This window comes from Opisthocomus hoazin, unplaced genomic scaffold (genome assembly GCF_030867145.1).
Source record: "Opisthocomus hoazin isolate bOpiHoa1 unplaced genomic scaffold, bOpiHoa1.hap1 HAP1_SCAFFOLD_135, whole genome shotgun sequence".
NCBI lineage: Eukaryota > Metazoa > Chordata > Aves > Opisthocomiformes > Opisthocomidae > Opisthocomus > Opisthocomus hoazin.
This window is the reverse complement of record NW_027448926.1, coordinates 32501-42500: the sequence shown is the minus strand read 5'-3', so window position 1 is coordinate 42500 and position 10000 is coordinate 32501.

Here is a 10000-nt window from a genome sequence, read left to right as displayed (position 1 = left end):
TGCAAACGGGCCTCCGGCACGGCAGCCCGGCCGCCGCACCCCCACCCGCAAGCCCCCCCCCACCGCCGCCCCGGCCGAGAGCGCACAAGCAGCCCCTGCCGCCGCCCCCCCCCACCCCCCCCCCGGTGCGGGCACCCCTGCATACGGGCCTCCGGCACGGCCGCTCCGCTGCCCCCCCCCACCCCGCCACCCCCCCACCGCCGCCCCGGCCGAGAGCGCACAAGCAGCCCCTGCCGCCGCCCCCCCCCCCCCCCCCCCCCCGACTCAAACCTCAATCTTCTCGGAAAAGAGGCCCCGTCCCCAGCCTACCTCAGCGCAAGGCTCCCCGCCTGCTCCTCGACCCCGTCTCTCAGTCTCTGTCTCCCCCTTCTGCCGCGGGGAAGCGCCCGCCCCTTGCCGGCGGGTGGGCGGGGCGGGCCGGCTCGGGTTCCGGTTGCTAAGCAGCAGGGTGGCACTCGTTGACCCCGGGCGCCGCTCCGTCTGCCGATGGGCGGGCCGGTGCTGGCTCTCAAGAAATTTTTGTAACTGTTTCCCTGCTCTGCTTTGGTTTTGTTTTTTTTTCTCGCCCACCGTCAGAACCGATGCAGAGTAAGAAAGCCTTCAGCGAGACAGTCCGGCCAAGCTTAGCGCCTTCCACTAGATACGGCGAAGTCTCGGAAACGGGGGGTGGCGAGGGGAATTTCAGGCGCGCGCCGCCTCCCCCCTCCTGCACCACCCCCCCCCGCAAGCGACGGGAAGGGGCGCCGCTTTCCATCAGCTCGGCTGAAACGCCCGAGGACGGGGCGGCGTCTCTGTTTCAAAAGCGGAAAAAGAAATAAAAAAGCAACAAAAACCAAAAAATTCCCGCCGCCCCCCCCAACCCACCCCCGTGCAGGCACCCCTGCATACGGGCCTCCGGCAGGACCGGCCTGCCGCCCCCAGCCACCCCCCCGCAAGCCCCCCCACCGCCGCCCCGGCTGAGAGAGCACAGGCACCCCGCCGCCGCCCCTTCCCACCCCGTGCAGGCACCCCTGCATACGGGCCTCCGGCAGGGCCGGCCTGCCGCCCCCAGCCACCCCCCGCAAGCCCCCCCCACCGCCGCCCCGGCTCAGAGAGCACAGGCAGCCCGCCGCCGGCCCACCCACCCCGTGCAGGCACCCCTGCATACGGGCCTCCGGCAGGGCCGGCCTGCCGACCCCAGCCACCCCCCGCAAGCCCCCCCACCGCCGCCCCGACTGAGACAGCACAGGCAGCCCGCCGCCGGCCCTTCCCACCCCGTGCAGGCACCCCTGCATACGGGCCTCCGGCAGGGCCGGCCTGCCGCCCCCAGCCACCCCCCGCAAGCCCCCCCACCGCCGCCCCGGCTCAGAGAGCACAGGCAGCCCGCCGCCGGCCCACCCACCCCGTGCAGGCACCCCTGCATACGGGCCTCCGGCAGGACCGGCCTGCCGCCCCCAGCCACCCCCCGCAAGCCCCCCCACCGCCGCCCCGGCTGAGAGAGCACAGGCACCCCGCCGCCGGCCCTTCCCACCCCGTGCAGGCACCCCTGCATACGGGCCTCCGGCAGGGCCGGCCTGCCGCCCCCAGCCACCCCCCGCAAGCCCCCCCCACCGCCGCCCCGGCTCAGAGAGCACAGGCAGCCCGCCGCCGGCCCACCCACCCCGTGCAGGCACCCCTGCATACGGGCCTCCGGCAGGGCCGGCCTGCCGACCCCAGCCACCCCCCGCAAGCCCCCCCACCGCCGCCCCGACTGAGAGAGCACAGGCAGCCCGCCGCCGGCCCTTCCCACCCCGTGCAGGCACCCCTGCATACGGGCCTCCGGCAGGGCCGGCCTGCCGACCCCAGCCACCCCCCGCAACCCCCCCCACCGCCGCCCCGGCTGAGAGAGCACAGGCAGCCCGCCGCCGGCCCTTCCCACCCCGTGCAGGCACCCCTGCATACGGGCCTCCGGCACGGCCGGCCTGCCGCCCCCAGCCACCCCCCGCAAGCCCCCCCCACCGCCGCCCCGACTCAGAGAGCACAGGCAGCCCGCCGCAGGCCCACCCACCCCGTGCAGGCACCCCTGCATACGGGCCTCCGGCAGGGCCGGCCTGCCGACCCCAGCCACCCCCCGCAAGCCCCCCCACCGCCGCCCCGACTGAGACAGCACAGGCAGCCCGCCGCCGGCCCTTCCCACCCCGTGCAGGCACCCCTGCATACGGGCCTCTGGCAGGACCGGCCTGCCGACCCCAGCCACCCCCCGCAAGCCCCCCCACCGCCGCCCCGGCTGAGAGAGCACAGGCAGCCCGCCGCCGGCCCTTCCCACCCCGTGCAGGCACCCCTGCATACGGGCCTCCGGCAGAGCCGGCCTGCCGCCCCCAGCCACCCCCCGCAAGCCCCCCCACCGCCGCCCCGGCTCAGAGAGCACAGGAACCCCGCCGCCGCCCCTTCCCACCCCGTGCAGGCACCCCTGCATACGGGCCTCCGGCAGGGCCGGCCTGCCGCCCCCAGCCACCCCCCGCAAGCCCCCCCACCGCCGCCCCGGCTCAGAGAGCACAGGAACCCCGCCGCCGCCCCTTCCCACCCCGTGCAGGCACCCCTGCATACGGGCCTCCGGCAGGGCCGGCCTGCCGCCCCCAGCCACCCCCCGCAAGCCCCCCCACCGCCGCCCCGGCTCAGAGAGCACAGGCAGCCCGCCGCCGGCCCACCCACCCTGTGCAGGCACCCCTGCATACGGGCCTCCGGCAGGACCGGCCTGCCGCCCCCAGCCACCCCCCGCAAGCCCCCCCACCGCCGCCCCGGCTGAGAGAGCACAGGCAACCCGCCGCCGCCCCTTCCCACCCCGTGCAGGCACCCCTGCATACGGGCCTCCGGCAGGGCCGGCCTGCCGCCCCCAGCCACCCCCCGCAAGCCCCCCCACCGCCGCCCCGGCTGAGAGAGCACAGGCAGCCCGCCGCCGGCCCACCCACCCTGTGCAGGCACCCCTGCATACGGGCCTCCGGCAGGACCGGCCTGCCGCCCCAAGCCACCCCCCGCAAGCCCCCCCACCGCCGCCCCGGCTGAGAGAGCACAGGCACCCCGCCGCCGCCCCTTCCCACCCCGTGCAGGCACCCCTGCATACGGGCCTCCGGCAGGGCCGGCCTGCCGCCCCCAGCCACCCCCCGCAAGCCCCCCCCACCGCCGCCCCGGCTCAGAGAGCACAGGCAGCCCGCCGCAGGCCCACCCACCCCGTGCAGGCACCCCTGCATACGGGCCTCCGGCAGGGCCGGCCTGCCGACCCCAGCCACCCCCCGCAAGCCCCCCCACCGCCGCCCCGGCTGAGAGAGCACAGGCAGCCCGCCGCCGGCCCTTCCCACCCCGTGCAGGCACCCCTGCATACGGGCCTCCGGCAGGGCCGGCCTGCCGACCCCAGCCACCCCCCGCAACCCCCCCCACCGCCGCCCCGGCTGAGAGAGCACAGGCAGCCCGCCGCCGGCCCTTCCCACCCCGTGCAGGCACCCCTGCATACGGGCCTCCGGCAGGGCCGGCCTGCCGCCCCCAGCCACCCGCCACAGGCCCCCCCACCGCCGCCCCGGCTGAGAGAGCACAGGCAGCCCGCCGCCGGCCCTTCCCACCCCGTGCAGGCACCCCTGCATACGGGCCTCCGGCAGGGCCGGCCTGCCGCCCCCAGCCACCCCCCGCAAGCCCCCCCACCGCCGCCCCGGCTCAGAGAGCACAGGCACCCCGCCGCCGCCCCTTCCCACCCCGTGCAGGCACCCCTGCATACGGGCCTCCGGCAGGGCCGGCCTGCCGCCCCCAGCCACCCCCCGCAAGCCCCCCCCACCGCCGCCCCGGCTCAGAGAGCACAGGCAGCCCGCCGCAGGCCCACCCACCCCGTGCAGGCACCCCTGCATACGGGCCTCCGGCAGGGCGGGCCTGCCGACCCCAGCCACCCCCCGCAAGCCCCCCCACCGCCGCCCCGACTGAAACAGCACAGGAAGCCCGCCGCCGGCCCTTCCCACCCCGTGCAGGCACCCCTGCATACGGGCCTCCGGCAGGGCCGGCCTGCCGCCCCCAGCCACCCGCCACAGGCCCCCCCACCGCCGCCCCGGCTGAGAGAGCACAGGCAGCCCGCCGCCGCCCCTTCCCACCCCGTGCAGGCACCCCTGCATACGGGCCTCCGGCAGGGCCGGCCTGCCGACCCCAGCCACCCCCCGCAAGCCCCCCCACCGCCGCCCCGGCTGAGAGAGCACAGGCAGCCCGCCGCCGGCCCACCCACCCTGTGCAGGCACCCCTGCATACGGGCCTCCGGCAGGACCGGCCTGCCGCCCCCAGCCACCCCCCGCAAGCCCCCCCACCGCCGCCCCGGCTGAGAGAGCACAGGCACCCCGCCGCCGCCCCTTCCCACCCCGTGCAGGCACCCCTGCATACGGGCCTCCGGCAGGGCCGGCCTGCCGCCCCCAGCCACCCCCCGCAAGCCCCCCCCACCGCCGCCCCGGCTCAGAGAGCACAGGCAGCCCGCCGCAGGCCCACCCACCCCGTGCAGGCACCCCTGCATACGGGCCTCCGGCAGGGCCGGCCTGCCGACCCCAGCCACCCCCCGCAAGCCCCCCCACCGCCGCCCCGACTGAGACAGCACAGGCAGCCCGCCGCCGGCCCTTCCCACCCCGTGCAGGCACCCCTGCATACGGGCCTCCGGCAGGGCCGGCCTGCCGCCCCCAGCCACCCCCCGCAAGCCCCCCCCACCGCCGCCCCGGCTCAGAGAGCACAGGCAGCCCGCCGCAGGCCCACCCACCCCGTGCAGGCACCCCTGCATACGGGCCTCCGGCAGGGCCGGCCTGCCGACCCCAGCCACCCCCCGCAACCCCCCCCACCGCCGCCCCGACTGAGACAGCACAGGCAGCCCGCCGCCGGCCCTTCCCACCCCGTGCAGGCACCCCTGCATACGGGCCTCCGGCAGGGCCGGCCTGCCGACCCCAGCCACCCCCCGCAAGCCCCCCCCACCGCCGCCCCGGCTCAGAGAGCACAGGCAGCCCGCCGCAGGCCCACCCACCCCGTGCAGGCACCCCTGCATACGGGCCTCCGGCAGGGCCGGCCTGCCGACCCCAGCCACCCCCCGCAACCCCCCCCACCGCCGCCCCGACTGAGACAGCACAGGCAGCCCGCCGCCGGCCCTTCCCACCCCGTGCAGGCACCCCTGCATACGGGCCTCCGGCAGGGCCGGCCTGCCGCCCCCAGCCACCCCCCGCAAGCCCCCCCACCGCCGCCCCGGCTGAGAGAGCACAGGCAACCCGCCGCCGCCCCTTCCCACCCCGTGCAGGCACCCCTGCATACGGGCCTCCGGCAGGGCCGGCCTGCCGCCCCCAGCCACCCCCCGCAAGCCCCCCCCACCGCCGCCCCGGCTCAGAGAGCACAGGCAGCCCGCCGCAGGCCCACCCACCCCGTGCAGGCACCCCTGCATACGGGCCTCCGGCAGGGCCGGCCTGCCGACCCCAGCCACCCCCCGCAACCCCCCCCACCGCCGCCCCGGCTGAGAGAGCACAGGCAGCCCGCCGCCGGCCCTTCCCACCCCGTGCAGGCACCCCTGCATACGGGCCTCCGGCAGGGCCGGCCTGCCGACCCCAGCCACCCCCCGCAACCCCCCCCACCGCCGCCCCGGCTGAGAGAGCACAGGCAGCCCGCCGCCGGCCCTTCCCACCCCGTGCAGGCACCCCTGCATACGGGCCTCCGGCAGGGCCGGCCTGCCGCCCCCAGCCACCCGCCACAGGCCCCCCCACCGCCGCCCCGGCTGAGAGAGCACAGGCAGCCCGCCGCCGGCCCTTCCCACCCCGTGCAGGCACCCCTGCATACGGGCCTCCGGCAGGGCCGGCCTGCCGCCCCCAGCCACCCCCCGCAAGCCCCCCCACCGCCGCCCCGGCTCAGAGAGCACAGGCACCCCGCCGCCGCCCCTTCCCACCCCGTGCAGGCACCCCTGCATACGGGCCTCCGGCAGGGCCGGCCTGCCGCCCCCAGCCACCCCCCGCAAGCCCCCCCCACCGCCGCCCCGGCTCAGAGAGCACAGGCAGCCCGCCGCAGGCCCACCCACCCCGTGCAGGCACCCCTGCATACGGGCCTCCGGCAGGGCGGGCCTGCCGACCCCAGCCACCCCCCGCAAGCCCCCCCACCGCCGCCCCGACTGAAACAGCACAGGCAGCCCGCCGCCGGCCCTTCCCACCCCGTGCAGGCACCCCTGCATACGGGCCTCCGGCAGGGCCGGCCTGCCGCCCCCAGCCACCCGCCACAGGCCCCCCCACCGCCGCCCCGGCTGAGAGAGCACAGGCAGCCCGCCGCCGCCCCTTCCCACCCCGTGCAGGCACCCCTGCATACGGGCCTCCGGCAGGGCCGGCCTGCCGACCCCAGCCACCCCCCGCAAGCCCCCCCACCGCCGCCCCGGCTGAGAGAGCACAGGCAGCCCGCCGCCGGCCCACCCACCCTGTGCAGGCACCCCTGCATACGGGCCTCCGGCAGGACCGGCCTGCCGCCCCAAGCCACCCCCCGCAAGCCCCCCCACCGCCGCCCCGGCTGAGAGAGCACAGGCAGCCCGCCGCCGCCCCTTCCCACCCCGTGCAGGCACCCCTGCATACGGGCCTCCAGCACGGGCGACCCGCTCTGTCCGCAGGGAGGACAGGTCTACCCCTTCTGCCGGCAGGGAGGCCAGGTCTACCCGTTCTGCCGGCAGGGAGGCCAGGTCTACCCGTTTTACCTGCAGGGAGACCAGGTCTACCCGTTCTGCCGGCAGGGAGGCCAGGTCTACCCGTTTTACCGGCAGGGATGCCAGGTCTACCCGTTCTGGCGGCAGGGAGGCCAGGTCTACCTGTTTTACCGGCAGGGATGCCAGGTCTACCCGTTCTAGCGGCAGGGAGACCAGGTCTACCCGTATTGCCGGCAGGGATGCCAGGTCTACCCGTTTTTCCGGCAGGGATGCCAGGTCTACCCATTTACCGGCAGGGATGCCAGGTCTACCCGTTTTGCCGGCAGGGATGCCAGGTCTACCCGTTCTGGCGGCAGGGAGAACAGGTCTACCCGTTTTACCTGCAGGGAGAACAGGTCTACCCGTTTTGCCGGCAGGGATGCCAGGTCTACCCGTTTTACCTGCAGGGATGCCAGGTCTACCCGTTTTACCGGCAGGGAGGCCAGGTCTACCCATGTTGCCGGCAGGGAGGCCAGGTCTACCCGTTCTAGCGGCAGGGAGACCAGGTCTACCCATTTACCGGCAGGGAGACCAGGTCTACCCGTTTTGCCGGCAGGGATGCCAGGTCTACCCGTTTTGCCGGCAGGGAGAACAGGTCTACCCGTTTTACCTGCAGGGAGGCCATGTCTACCCGTTTTACCGGCAGGGAGACCAGGTCTACCCGTTTTGCCGGCAGGGATGCCAGGTCTACCCGTTTTGCCGGCAGGGAGACCAGGTCTACCCGTTCTGCCGGCAGGGATACCAGGTCTACCCGTTTTACCTGCACGGAGACCAGGTCTACCCATTTTACCGGCAGGGAGGCCAGGTCTACCCGTTCTGGCGGCAGGGAGAACAGGTCTACCCTTTTTGCCGGCAGGGAGACCAGGTCTACCCGTTTTACCGGCAGGGATGCCAGGTCTACCCGTTTTGCCGGCAGGGATAACAGGTCTACCCGTTTTACCTGCAGGGAGACCAGGTCTACCCGTTTTACCGGCAGGGAGACCAGGTCTACCCGTTTTGCCGGCAGGGATGCCAGGTCTACCCGTTCTGGCGGCAGGGAGGCCAGGTCTACCCGTTCTGCCGGCAGGGAGGCCAGGTCTACCCGTTTTGCCGGCAGGGAGAACAGGTCTACCCGTTTTACCGGCAGGGAGACCAGGTCTACCCGTTTTGCCGGCAGGGATGCCAGGTCTACCCGTTCTGGCGGCAGGGAGGCCAGGTCTACCCGTTCTGCCGGCAGGGAGGCCAGGTCTACCCGTTTTACCTGCAGGGAGGCCAGGTCTACCCGTTTTGGCGGCAGGGAGACCAGGTCTACCCGTTTTGCCGGCAGGGATGCCAGGTCTACCCGCTTCCGGCAGGGATGCCAGGTCTACCCGGTTCCAGGCAGGGAGGCCTCGTCTACCCGTTCTGCCGGCAGGGAGGCCAGGTCTACCCGTTTTACCGGCAGGGATGCCAGGTCTACCCGCTTCCGGCAGGGATGCCAGGTCTACCCGGTTCCAGGCAGGGAGGCCTCGTCTACCCGTTCTGCCGGCAGGGAGGCCAGGTCTACCCGTTTTACCGGCAGGGATGCCAGGTCTACCCGCTTCCGGCAGGGATGCCAGGTCTACCCGGTTCCAGGCAGGGAGGCCTCGTCTACCCGTTCTGCCGGCAGGGAGGCCAGGTCTACCCGTTTTACCGTCCGCCGGGTCCGGTGTGCCCGATGTGGCCGCCGGAGCTGCCGGCGGAAAGGGATGCCTCGTCTACCTCGCTCCGGCGGGACTTTGGCTCCACCGCGGTTCTGGCAGGTAGACGTCTTGCCCGGTTCTTCTTCGGAGCTGCCGAAGGGGTCGCTGCTTTGCGCTGCCTCCAGTTACGTCATGGTAAGAGTCGGCGGCGCTCGCGCGCCTCCCCGCTGGGGGAAGACGGTTCTCTTCGAGCCCGCCGGGGCCGGGGACCTCGCTGTCCGTATACTAGGGCAGAGGGCTGGCGCTCGCGGACCAGCGCCATCGAACCGCTGCAGCTACTCGCGGTTCAGCCGGCAGACTCGGGCGTTGCACGGCGGCTGTGGCCGTGGCCGTTCTGCCTCCTACCTATCGCGCACGGCGCTTCCGACTACCAGAAGCCGCGCGAAGCCGCTGCTTGCCCGCAGGCTCCGGTGGCCGTTGCCGACTGGAGCGAGGGCTCCAAGAGGGGTTTCTCCAGGGCCGGGCCGAGACGGGCGGCGGTCGCCGGCACTCGAACGCTTGTCACCCGCGGCTCAGCCGGCAGACTCGGGCGTTGCCCGGCGGCCCTGGCCGTGGCCGTTCTGCCTCCTACCTATCGCGCACGGCGCTTCCGACTGCCAGAAGCCGCGCGAAGCCGCTGCTTGCCCGCAGGCTCCGGTGGCCGTTGCCGACTGGAGCGAGGGCTCCAAGAGGGGTTTCTCCAGGGCCGGGCCGAGACCGGCGGCGGTCGCCGGCACTCGAACGCTTGTCAGCCGCGGCTCAGCGGGCAGACTCGGGCGTTGCCCGGCGGCCCTGGCCGTGGCCGTTCTGCCTCCTACCTATCGCGCACGGCGCTTCCGACTGCCAGAAGCCGCGCGAAGCCGCTGCTTGCCCGCAGGCTCCGGTGGCCGTTGCCGACTGGAGCGAGGGCTCCAAGAGGGGTTTCTCCAGGGCCGGGCCGAGACCGGCGGCGGTCGCCGGCACTCGAACGCTTGTCACCCGCGGCTCAGCCGGCAGACTCGGGCGTTGCCCGGCGGCCCTGGCCGTGGCCGTTCTGCCTCCTACCTATCGCGCACGGCGCTTCCGACTGCCAGAAGCCGCGCGAAGCCGCTGCTTGCCCGCAGGCTCCGGTGGCCGTTGCCGACTGGAGCGAGGGCTCCAAGAGGGGTTTCTCCAGGGCCGGGCCGAGACCGGCGGCGGTCGCCGGCACTCGAACGCTTGTCAGCCGCGGCTCAGCCGGCAGACTCGGGCGTTGCCCGGCGGCCCTGGCCGTGGCCGTTCTGCCTCCTACCTATCGCGCACGGCGCTTCCGACTGCCAGAAGCCGCGCGAAGCCGCTGCTTGCCCGCAGGCTCCGGTGGCCGTTGCCGACTGGAGCGAGGGCTCCAAGAGGGGTTTCTCCAGGGCCGGGCCGAGACCGGCGGCGGTCGCCGGCACTCGAACGCTTGTCACCCGCGGCTCAGCCGGCAGACTCGGGCGTTGCCCGGCGACCCTGGCCGTGGCCGTTCTGCCTCCTACCTATCGCGCACGGCGCTTCCGACTGCCAGAAGCCGCGCGAAGCCGCTGCTTGCCCGCAGGCTCCGGTGGCCGTTGCCGACTGGAGCGAGGGCTCCAAGAGGGGTTTCTCCAGGGCCGGGCCGAGACGGGCGGCGGTCTCCGGCACTCGAACGCTTGTA